The sequence below is a fragment of the Geospiza fortis genome, unplaced genomic scaffold (assembly GCF_000277835.1).
Source record: "Geospiza fortis unplaced genomic scaffold, GeoFor_1.0 scaffold106, whole genome shotgun sequence".
Lineage (NCBI taxonomy): Eukaryota > Metazoa > Chordata > Aves > Passeriformes > Thraupidae > Geospiza > Geospiza fortis.
The window spans coordinates 1,666,750-1,679,619 of record NW_005054377.1 but is presented as its reverse complement, the minus strand read 5'-3'; positions in this window follow the sequence as shown (position 1 = coordinate 1,679,619).

Below are 12,870 nucleotides of genomic sequence, written 5' to 3'. Positions count from 1 at the left end.
CCTCCCTCCCCCTCCCCTCCCTTCCCTTCCCTTCCCTTCCCTTCCCTTCCCTTCCCTTCCCTTCCCACTAAGTACCAGGTACATTGTTCACAAGCGAAGAAACATTTTAATATTTTTTAATATTGTAATCAAAGGGTGAAGTCAAAGCTGCTCAGAGGGCTCTGGCAACTTGATTTGGGTTTGTAGCCATATCTCAGGCAGTGGGACAAGCAAAGAAGGCACAATGAAAATGAGCTGAGTCTTTCCTCTGTCCCAGAAAGATAAATTATTTTGGTTCTTGGGTCTGAGATCTCCATCTTGCCTAGGAGATCATGGTTCTTCTGAGTCATTTGGGAGTTTAGCTGGAAATGTCAAGTTTTAGCCTGAATAATTTTTCACTTTTAATTTCCATGTGTCATCTAATCTGCCACAAGGATTGAAACTGGGTAGAGGTTCCCATCTGTTGCTGAACAAAGAAGTGACTGATTTTGCAGAGCAGAGAACAGAAATCCCAGGAAGGTGTGGGAGGCCAGGGCATGCTGAAGCTTGCTACCCAAGAATGATCCTATGATGTCAAAGGGTTATGGGCAGAAGAGTTCTAGGATTGAATTTTTAGCACCTTCTGCCATGATCCTGGAATTTCTGTGGTGGACTTGCAGTCCTTGCACAGTGAAAGCAGACCTACTAGAAGGAAGTGAAATCCTCTGATTTATCTTCACAGTTCTTCCACAAGGAGTCCTTGATTCCCAAAGGTGCAGGACACCACCAATAGAAGAGATGCAAGTCCACCTATAATATCACATTTAAATTAAAGAGCAATGGGAAAAAAATAAAATATGGGGGGGAAAGGAAGATTGAAGTCTGGAGGTGAGGGGAAAGCCACTCTGGATTCTGTAATTTAAACTTCTATTTGTTTAAAAGTATAAAAGAGTGGGGAGGGAAATAGATACTCCTTACTGGTTAGCCATGCCTGAGGCTGCTGGTAAGAAGTTTAGGATCATGAAGAATCCCATTAGCTGCAGGAAAATGATTCAATCTAGCATCATCTATGCCTGGTAACAGTGAGTTGAGCTGAGCTTGATTTGAGAAATAAAACAACAAATAATTGAGAAATAAAATAAATATTACATGTATGTATACATATGGTGGTTTAAGTTAGGCAGAAGCTTTTGAATATTTAGAATCATAGAATTTTTAAGGTTGGAAAAGGTCTGTAAAATTATCAAATTCAACCACTCACCCAGCACTGCCGAAGTGACCTCTAACCCATGTCCCCAAATGTCCCATTTTTGAACACTTTCAGAGATGGTGACTCTACCCTGAGCAGCCTGTTACAATGACTGAATTTTTCATAGCCCACTCAAAGTATTAATGAACATTTTTACTTTCCCAGTCACAGAGTCACTGCTCTTTCACTTTGAATTTGGCGCTGCAAACAAACAAATTCAGGAATGATCAATTCAGATTTTGTCCCCTATAACCTCTTAGCAGTGAGTGCCTGCAGCAATGAGCCTCAGTGCATGTCCAGGCAGTCTGGATTGCTTTCTCTATTTTTGAGAATTCCTTAATCTGTGTGCCTTTATCTTGTTACTAGCTGTACAAAGGAGTGCTGAGATCTGCTCTCTATAGTTTTTATCAGTGTCTAGGAAAAAAAAAATAAAGTTAATAAAATATGATCATCTCTAAACTCCAAACTAAATTCAGTCAGCTCTTACAGTAAAGGCTCATTTCTACCTCTGGCCAGTACTAAAACCACTCAGTGAATACAATAAAACCTTTCTATTTTTCCTTCCAAGGGTGCAATTATAGTAGAACTTCACTAATGGCAGCTTCCCCAGTCTGCACCATTTCTGGTGGAGTCATAAACTCCCTCCACTTAATCTTCTACCCCCATGGCAACACCATCTCTCCCCACTTCTCTGTGGATTCTCAAAGATCACCTGTCCAAATACTTTGCTAGAGACACTTTAGGAATAGTAAATACTCGAGTCTGATAATCTGGCTTGTCCCACTTGAAGTTTAACACGTAGTTCAGGCTATGAACACATAGAGGTTTTCAGATCTGGATCTTACAGAAATAGGGAATACAGAAGTAAAACCCTAATCTCAGCTAGAAACTCACACAGCATCACCTTCTTCAGTGACCAAATTCTAACTGGAGTCAGTGTAAGATGTTCCAGAAGGAGATTGCAAAGTGGATGATTTTAAGATGAATCTCCTACAACAGGTATGGGATGTTAGTTTATCTCTGTGTTTCTGAATTGTTGGTTGCATGCTATTTTTTGGTTGGTTTCTACACTGAAAAAAAAAGAGGGTTAAACCAAAATCTCACCTCACTCTAATGAGCTCTCTTGGGATCTCCAGCAATGTGTGTTGTGTCATTTTAATGGGGCACAGCAATTTGCTGTATCAGAATAATGAAACATAGACTCCTAAGGCTGGAAGGGACCTCAAGTGGTCACCTCTTCCATGGCCCAGCCCCAGGGCAGGATCAGCTCTACCTGTGTTGTTTCTCAGAGCTCATCCTCTAACCTGTTTGTAAAGGCCTTTAATGAAGGAGATGCCACAGAAGGTCTGGTTTGAACACCATCACACAGCATTATTTCATCCTGAACAACACATAAGTGACATTTTTAAATAAAACATGCAAGCTGAAGCCAAAGAAGATGTGTGCAATTTTAATACTTTTGGGTACATGGGGAAAAAATAAAAGAAAAAAAAAGAGACAAAAAAGAATTATGAAATCCAGGAAAATAGTAAGAAATCATGAAAATAATCTAATGACTGGTGAATGAAACTGATTATGAACTGTTGGAATTGCTTCAAGTGCAGTTTGACATAAGCGGTGTTTATGGGAGTGAAGTTTATAATTGAAACACAGAATGACAGAATGAGCTGGGTTGGAAGGGACCTTGAAGCTCATCTCATTCCATGGGCAGGGACACCTTTCACTAGACCAGGTTGCTCCAAGCCCCATCCAGCCTGGTCTTGGATACTTCCAGGGATGGGTCATCCATAAATTAGCCCTACATATGCAGAGCTATTTTGCTACAGTAATGGAAAATGATACCAAATGCCATGGATTAATTACATGTGAAATGCCTTCTTTTGTTAATTAAACAGTTTTACCTTAAAAATCCATTAGAAAGTCTCATTTCAACTCTTTCTTCAAAAATAAAATACAAATATATGTGTCTGATGTACCTCCCTTATTTATATACCAGTTCTTATCCTTTTATTATTTTTAATAGTATTTGTTAGCTCTGTTTCCATCCTTTCAATTCTCCTCTATTATCCCTGAGACAAGGATCAAAACTGAAATTTAGCTAAGAATGAAGAAATGGTGGGGACTCTTGAGGTCATGTCAGATATGTGGGGTTATGCTCCCTTCTTACCTCTATGTAAGTAGCGGTCACATTTTACCAATTTTTCATTAACAGAAAATTGATTTTGTTATTCATTTTGCCCTTGAAAAGCTTAAATAATCATGATTGCCCTTAGTCCCATTGGTGGTGTGTTGATACAGGCTATTTCCCATCTGCTTGTTCCCCCTCCCTGCAAACAGTTTTCTCATTTACTCTACCTCGTGTCCAGTCTTTAAATATTAAAGATACTCCCCCCCTCGCCTGTAAACCCTCATTTACTATTTTCACCTGAACAAGCTTTATTTTGTGGCTTTGAGGATGCTTAATTCCATGGCCTGTATAATAAACAACATCCAGAGATGCCAGAAGATCCATCCTTTTCTGGGAGAGGTTACATTTGTCTCTCCCACGCAGTTTTTTTATCCTGGTTAGATTCAGCTTAGGGAAATCAGTCTTCCTCCAGGCAGGCAGGGTCTGGGCGAGGAGCGAGAAGCATGTCCTGCCTGCAAATCACAAGCAGAATTAGGTCAGGAGGCCACGTGCACTGCACCCAGGCAAGCAGCAGTCTGAGCTCTGAGATCAATTCAGCATCATCCACCCGCACTGGGCTTGTCACAGCTTCGTGGCAGTGATGAAGGCTGGGAATTTCAAACTGAAATTTGAAATTCAGGGAAGGGTGAACAGTTCCCTGGGATGGCCAGAGCAAGAGCGAGAAGCAATGTGACTCATGGGTTTATCACATGAGGTGGGTGTGGGCTCCTGCCCCTGTTCAAAGGATTCTTTATTTTGCATTAAATGGTTATTTCATGTAACAGAGAAACAATGCTGGGAGCAAGGGCTGGAGCAAAGGCCTCTGTGCTGAAAATGTCATCCCCAGTGTCAAAACTTTTCTTCCCTCTGCACTTCTGAGTTAGCAGGGTAGAAAGAAGAACAGAGCTTTTCTGTGATGTTTGAAGGAGGAAACTCTTTAGCATATCTTTATAAAAACCCAGCTGAGATATTGGCTGAAGATTTAATTGGAAACTTGTTTGTTAGCAGTGAACTTCTCTTGGGAGTATGAGGTGGGAACGTCCGGTATCAAGGACTTTCTTGATGCAGGTCACTGTGGGATTGAAAGGGCCAGGGGCTTTATAGGCAAGATGTGGGGTCTTTTGAGGAAGAGGAGTGAAGTAGAGTGAGGGGGAAGCAGTAAAAGCAGTTTATAGGAGGACATCAAAGGTAAAATGAGATCCTTGCTTACCTACAAGCACAGACACAGCCCTGATGGATCTCTCTTCAGAAGTATTCCTGCCCATGGCAGGGGGCTGGAGCTAGATGATCTTCAGGGTCCCTTCCAACCCAAACCATTCTTTGATTCTATGATTAACATTCCTGTGCAAAAATATGAGGATAATGTATTTAATTTAACCTCTTATTCCACTAAGTTTAGGGGTAATTACATTTCACAGGGACGTGTAGTGACTTTACCTCTCTCATACTTTGAACACAATTTCTCTTAAACATCTTCAATTTGGGACTGGAGATTCCAGGGTCATCCCCAAACTGAACAGGGAATGGTCACAGCCTCAAGGCTGCCAGAACTCCAGGAGTATTTGCACAACTCCTTGAACCACACAGTATTGTTGGGGTTGTCCTGCGCAGGCCCAGGACTGGAACTCGATCATCCTTGTGGGTCCCATCCAGTTCAGGACTTTCTATGATTCTGTAAAGGGGCAAAGCCTGAACAAATTGTGTTAAAGAAAACACTTTACTTTTTTTTTCTTTCAGGCTTTTCAAAACCGTCAAATTGCAAAGTCAAGACATGATGTAGTCAGTCTTGTTGCTGCTTCTTCATTTTCAAGGCACTCTTGTTTCAGAAAGCCTGTTCTTCTGATAATAATAATAATAATAATAATAATAATAATAATAATAATAATAATAATAACCACAATACTTCTTATTATTTAAAAATAATTTGAAGAAGCAATGAAATTTGCTTGATGCAGGGCTGCACCTGTCTTTAGGCAGACAAGAAAGCAGATTCCTAATGCTGACACCAGAACCATCTCTCTTCCCTGCTAAATCAGAAGCCTGGATCTGCTGAAGGATATTTACACCCATTTGAACAGAAGCAATATCTTATCACCATATGATGATAGACAGTAAATAATAGTAACCACATGTGACAAGGTTGTCTTCCAATATGTGTATATATGTGTCTATATATCTCTGTATACCTACAGGGTAGATATATACCTGTGTAATTCCTAATATCTTACATGTAGTACCTATATAGTAATTCAAATCTTATACACAATTCTGGGAATTTCTGTGTCTTTGTATGCATATTATATATCTATATCTATACCTATCTATCTCTCTCTATATATGCAGATCCATATATTTCTATTTACCTGCAACTATCTAGCTATAAATGTATACACTCAGTGGCAGGCACTCGTATGCAATTTACATATTAACAATGGATTCTATTCTGTGAAACATCTGTGTAAACACTGAGTTACTTACTGACCTCATTGGAAAGGCAGAGAACAAACTCTGGCCAAATATATTCAACAGACACGAAAAGAACCTGGAATGACAGGTCTAAATTCAGCACCATTAAAATACAAAAACCAGGGGGGTTAAAAGAAGTCAGATGGTCAGCACCAGAGCTGGGTTATGTATTATGCATATGCTCCATACAGTTCTGTGTGTCGGTGGATTGGTATCCAAAGAAATAAGTTAAAGTTGTGACCTGTCTGCTTTTGATTTACTGAGGTCAAAGAGAGCGGATACCTCTTCTTCACGGAGAGTTATGTATGTAAATCACTGCCCAGATAAGCCAAGTGTGGGCAGTACCTCCTTGTTACTTGGGAAAAAAATTCCTGCTTGGCTCCCGATTGCTGCTGCTCTGATACAATGGTGGATTGGCTGGACTTTTCCCTTTTTTTTTTTTTTCTTTTTTTCCTGGTTGAGTTTTGCTAAAGGTTTATTCACTGAAAGCCTGGATGTGAGTGTTTCCCCCTCCTGAGCAGTGGCATTGCTGAAAGGAACAGAAAATGAGCTCCATGTGAGTGTCAGCCGAATTCTTGGAACGGCTCTGCCACGGTGAATGAGAGTCCTGGGAAGTGTTTGTAGCCTAACACACACACACACACAAAAAAAAAAAAAACAAAAAAAAAAAAAAAAAAAAAAAAAAAAAAAAAAAAAAAAAAAAAAAAAAAAAAAAAAAAAAAGGGGGTTGGTATCTGGGCCAGAGGGTGAGAGCTGTTACATGTGTCCCTGTCTCCTGCTGCTTGGGGCCACCAGAGTTCAGGGAATAACAATAAAGAATTAGAGAGCAAGAGGCACGTGTGCTGCAGCTGATTCCGCCTGCTCCGAGCCCAGCCATTCGTCGTGCCCCCTGCAAATGAGTTATCGGGACCCGGCAGATGGGACTCCGGGTGTGCATGTGCCTGCCAGACAAGGGGACTTTGGTGTCACTTAACTTCTGCTTTATTGTGGCAGCAGCTCTTTCTGTGGGATCGTCTCACTCATGGCTTTTTAAATACGTCAGGCTTTCTCTGGAGAAGTAAATGTGAGCGCTGAAAGAGGAAAACAAACAAACAAAAGGGCTCGAGCCCCAAACATTAAGCAGACGCTGGTAATTGCATTTACTGTGACACTTTTGGCATTTCCTCTTCTTACAAGGGGAAAGCTGCATCTGAAGTGACAGTGGGAAATAAAGAAAGGGTTTAAGTGTTGATCTTTTGTTTTAATGGTGGCTGTGGTGGATAGATGCAAGGCAAAGCCTGTGGGTGTCACTGGAAGAACTCCAAGCTTGAGTTCAGATTCAAACCAGAATAAAAAAATAATGTGGTATTAATCCTTCCAGCATTAGCTAGACAGAAGTTAAATATATCAAATATTCCTAGATGTTAAGAAGAATTTTTTCCCTGTGAGGGTGGGGAGGCCTTGGCACAGGTTGCACAGAGAAGCTGTGGCTGCCCCATCCCTGGAAGTGTCCAGGGCCAGGCTGAATGGGAACAACCTGGGAGAGTGGAAGGTGTCCCAAACCATGGCAGGGGTTGGAACTGGGTGATCTTCAGGGTCCCTTCAAACCCAAACCATTCCACGATTGCATGATCCAAGTTGTTCTCTACAGCCATAGAGGACACAGGGACAGAAGGGAGCAGGTTCAGTTCAGGAGGCAGCTCTCCCTCTCGCAGCTCAGGCCCCTCACCTGACATGTACATCCCAAACTTGAGGGAGAAAGGGCTCACATTTGATGCTGGCTCCCATTTTAGTCAGGTTATTAGCCAAGTTTTCCTTTTCTGTTTGCAGGATGAGCACTGGAAACAAAGGGCAGGAGCAGTGGGCACTGTGGCACATGCCTGTGAACGCTTTTATTGGGGTTAATGGTGCCACTTGCAGATTAAAAGGCTGCAGGAGCTCAAACATGTGCAGATTCCCATGGGCTTTGTGTCTATCCTGGGAAAAACTGCCCCTGTGTCAGCATCACAGGGCAGCAAGCCATTAGTGTAGCAGGGCAGTGAATAAACAGAAAGGGGTTGACAATTTTCAACAAAATCTTTGGAAGGGGTTGGCTGTTTGTTGAATCCACAGGTTTTCTCAAGAAAAAAAAACATTCGCTAGTTTAACATTAAAAAAATGAGAGGACAGTAGGAATGTCAAGAAGTACAAAAACAGTGCACTTGGACATTAATAAATTTTTTAAAAGGGTTTTTTGGTCAACAGATAGTTTCAGTTTTGACTTTTAAAGCAATTTATATTAAAAGGAAAGACCAAAAAGAAGAAATAAATTTTGATCTGTTAAAATTAAATAGTTCAGCACACTAATCCATAGCTTTTCCTGGAACCTTTAGAATTTCTGGTTTTTCCCAGTAAGTTTCAGAAGGATGAAATACTTATGTATTTATTTAGCTTTCTGAAGATTTGGCCTGCATCTTGGTTAATTACCAGACAGATCAGGAACTTCACCATATCCTTGGATTAAAGCAATTGAGCAGACTGAATTATTACTGGTTTTCAGTTTGATAGATGCATGAACATACTCATATATGTATGTAGTGCCCTGTTGGGCAAAAAGGAAAAAAATCTATTACAAAATATAATAAAATAAAAAAAATAAAATAAAATAAAAATGCTTTGCATCATTCAAGCCCCTTCCCTGAACACTTACTGTGAAAATGTCCATCTACTCAAAAAAGCTAATCTTCACTCTGAAGCAGTTTCAAAACATATTCTTCAAGCCATCATAATTATTCATGCTATCTACCCTCTTTTCATATCAACTTCTGCAGGAAAAGGAAATGGCTATTTCTTTGTGGTTAAACCTGCAAACTCATCCTATTATAAAATTACTGGTTCTACCCTGACTGCTTTGGAAAATTAGTTTGGTTGGCAAATTGTTGCATTTATTCTCAGGATCAGGAGAATCATCTAAATTTGAAGAAAGCACAGACTTTTTCCTTTTTCAGTTTTATTAAAAATTACCTTGAATATTGTATTTACTTCTCTTATCTCCATTTCTTTAGCCCTAAGGAGGAATATCATCAGTTTGATTCTAATAATGCCTAGTGGGTCTGCTGTAAAAACTCTTTGTAAAAATGATCTCTCTACCCAAAAGACAGCAGCTTAAAAAGGAGAAGCAGATAAAGTATGATTAGAGCTGGTTCTCTTTTTCCTGAAATATAAACAAACCTTGATATCAAAAGCCACCTTCTCCTTAAAATGCTGACTTGTCAGAGCAATCTTATTTAAATCCTCGTGGAAGGTATTATCAGAATATTTTATAAAATTTTATTGCATATTGAAAAACAACTTTCAGAGGTGCTTTTTTTTTAATGTACCTTTTCTTTTTGAAAAGAAAAAATTCCAATGGACAATTAAAAGCTTGTTTTCTGGTTGCCCCATCCCTGGAAGTTTCCATGGCCAATTTGGACAGGGCTTGGAGCAACCTGGGATTGTGGAAGGTGTCCCTGCCCATAGCAGGGGGTTGGAACTGGATGAGCTTTAAGGTCCCTTCCAACCCAAACCATTCTGTGATTCTGTGATGATGCTATGAAAATTGTGTCTCACCCTCGGTGAGACAACAAAAATAACAATAGAGAATAAAAGAAAAATTCTCTTTTACCCCCATCCTGGGACAAGGATGAAAGAAACATCGACTTAAATTGGGAACTCAACATGTGGGACACCTTTTTATTTTTCCTTTCATTTTACCTAAAAATCAGGAACTGAATGTTGCCAGAGGCGCTTGAGGGGTCATCAGTTCAGCCTGGTGTGACAAATCCTCACTTTTCTGTGGAGGATTTTTTTTTAAATGGCCACATTCAGGATGACCTGATGGCTCTGACACTCCCAGCTCCCCATGCACCTCACCTGCCACTGACTCCCAGCTTGCAGCTGGGGACAGTGCTGTGCTCCCTAATTATGAGCATGAATAAACCCAGGGGAAGCTTGGTACCATTTAACTGCAGAGAAATGCTCAGCTCTGACAGCTCATTAAAGAAAGCACCATCTTTAAAGGAACTGATGCAAAAGAGAACATATGAAGCTTAACCCTGAGGTGGATTTGGCAAGGCAGAGCAATGCCAAATGTCCTTTATGGATTGCACTAAGGATCTGTGGGCTGCAGTAAATGCCAGGTCAGGTGTATGGAGTCTGTGGCCTGTGATGTGTTTGCAGTGGATGGCAACTGGGTTATGCAGAAACATTAAATAAACAGGAATTTCCCTGAATAAGGACCAAGCTGGTGGAGAGGAACGTTAGGACACAGTAGGTCAGACAAATGATAAAGAAATTATGAAACTAAATATGCACTCATATCAAAGGTCCTCCTGATGTGTCACTGGTCTGTTGAATAACTTTGGGCAAGACACTTTGATAGATAAAACCACATGTCTTTACATGAGACTTCTACTCCCAAATCATGTAGGTGCTTCTGAAAATCCTACTTTTACATCTTTCTACTTGATTTCCCAATCACTTTAAGTAATATCTGGTTATTTGGTTTTCTAATGCAGTTCTGTTTTTTGGGTTTGGGTTTGTGAGTGTGTGATGGAGTTTTTGAATCCAAACTTTGCATTTTACATAAAATAAAGGTCACTTTAACATGAAAAATTGCATAGAACAGGGAAATAAATATTTCAATCCAATAATGTTAAAATAGTGTGTTTTGACACTTCAATTTCAACATTATTTTCTCTCTTTTTCTCTCTTTCTATTTATTTATTTCTTATTTATTAAAAAATGAGAATTTGTAATCATTATAATTCCATTTAGAAAATACATAATTAAAATTCATGTCAGCAATAAGATTGCTTTTCAACAACCAAGCAAGTATCTGAGCTGACCCAGAAGATACACAGGTGAATTTAACACTTCATAACATTGTCAGGCACTAGAACTCAGTTTTGTCTACAGTTCAGTCTTTAGGGTGTCTCTGGACATCTAGAACTGTCCCCCAAAATGCTTGGGCCTGGCTCAGGAGGTGGAACTGGTCATGGATCCTTCCTATGAGAATTCTTGTTATGGTCATCCATGGTTTCAGAGGTTCAGAAGATTAAAGAGTTTGGTGCAGGATTTCCCATGACAGCTGATCTCAGCACTGGACAACTGCCTGGAGTGTGCCAAAATACAGGCAGCACCAGAATTATTTTGGAAGCTTTATTTGCATTCATAAATGTATTGGAGTGTTGGACTGCTTTTCCTCCTGCAATACTCTCAACTCTCAGCTTAAGTTCATTAAAACAGAAAAATGCAGCCCTGGCAAATAGTCCTTGGCAGTGATCTGTACTTAAAAGTATCAAGGGTTAAAGTTTGATTTCAGCTTAATTTTACTGCTTTGTACTGCTTTGTAATAATTTGGGTTTTTTTGTTTTTGTTTTTGTTTTTGTTTTTGTTTTCCTCTAACTTAATTTCTCTGTGTCCACACAGGGGGAGAAAATCAGTTTTGACCTGCAAGCTGTTCCAAGCTCTAGCACAGGCTTCCTTCCTGATTTTGGATGAATTGACTAATACTGTGCAACAGCTCCTCCATATCACCAAAAAACAAGCAGTGAGCAGCCACTGTCAGAATGGATTTTATAGATTTCCTTACAGGTGTAGTTAGGAAATGCACAGACTGACAGGTAGGCACCCACATAAAGTTTGAATTATAGTATACATTGGTAGAGGAGTTTTGTTTCCTAAGGAAATTTGTCTAATGAAACTAATTTAAAGGAAGAGAGGGGGGATATCTTAGAATCAGAGAGTCACAGAAGGACTTGGGTTGGAAGGGACTCTAAAGGTGATCTCATTCCAAACCCCTGCCATGGACAGGGACTCTTCTACTATCCCAGCTTGCTCCAAACTCTGTCCAACCTGGCCTTGAACACTTCCAGGGCAGCCACAGCTTCCCTGAGCAGCCATGTGGGGGCATCCAGTGCCATCTCCCCTTGGGATGGTGCAGAAACTGAGGTTACATCTGGGTGAATATTCTTGTACATCAAATATCATCTTGCAGTTGCAGGGCTGTGCCCCTCTGAAGAATCATAAGGTTTGTATTGATCTTGTATCTATCTGTCAGTCCCATAAGAATGCCTTGGGTGCTCCAGGGAATTGAGGATGACAGTGTCTATGCACTCTCAGGCAGTTAAATGGGATCCTCCATGATGAGATGGCCATGGCAATCACATGTCCCTCCTGTATCCTCATTTTTACACAAATAGTATTTAAGCCCCAACTGACGGAATTTTCTACTCTATTCACAATCAATACTTTACATTTTAATACTCAGCATCTTATTCAGTAACTACCTGCACTTTTCTAAATTAGTTGAGGTTTTATTTTGAAAAGTTCTCTTGGAGGTAAACTCGAGATCTAATCAAGCATCTTCTCACTGGTTTTGATTCTGCCATTTGAATTTTACTCTTCTTTTCACATTGAGTGACTAAACTGAAGTTTTTCAGACACTTTCTCTTGTCTACTGAGAGTTTTACAGGCATGCTTAGTGTCTTACTAAGGTATGTATGTACCAAAACACATTACACACACATATATTTATATTTCTGAAGATGTAAATAATATATTTGATTTGAACATATTAAAAGATATATAATATATTAGTGTATATACTATGAATGGATAGTAAGGTACAGACAGATACTGATATCACCCTAACAATATTTTATGTATTACTGTAGAATAGGTAATTGCCAAGTATTAGACTCAAAATCTAATTCAGCACATTAATTTGCACTGGCTTGACTAATAAGTCTATTGTATGGGCTGAAAATGTAATGAAAACCCTCAGCAAGAAGTTAATGAAAACTAGAATTCCTTTGAATAATGTGGAGAATGGTACAGCTGTCCTAGTGAGATCCTCTTTGCTTATACCACACAGCAAAATAAAAGTTGGAAGTTCTCATTATTGCTTTGAAGGAAAGTTATTGTAAATAGCTGGTTATAATTGCATTTGCAGAATATAATCAGTTGATACCTCTTTGAAATGAGGACACTCAGTTAGAAACTGAGGGCCACAATAAAACCTCATCTTAGT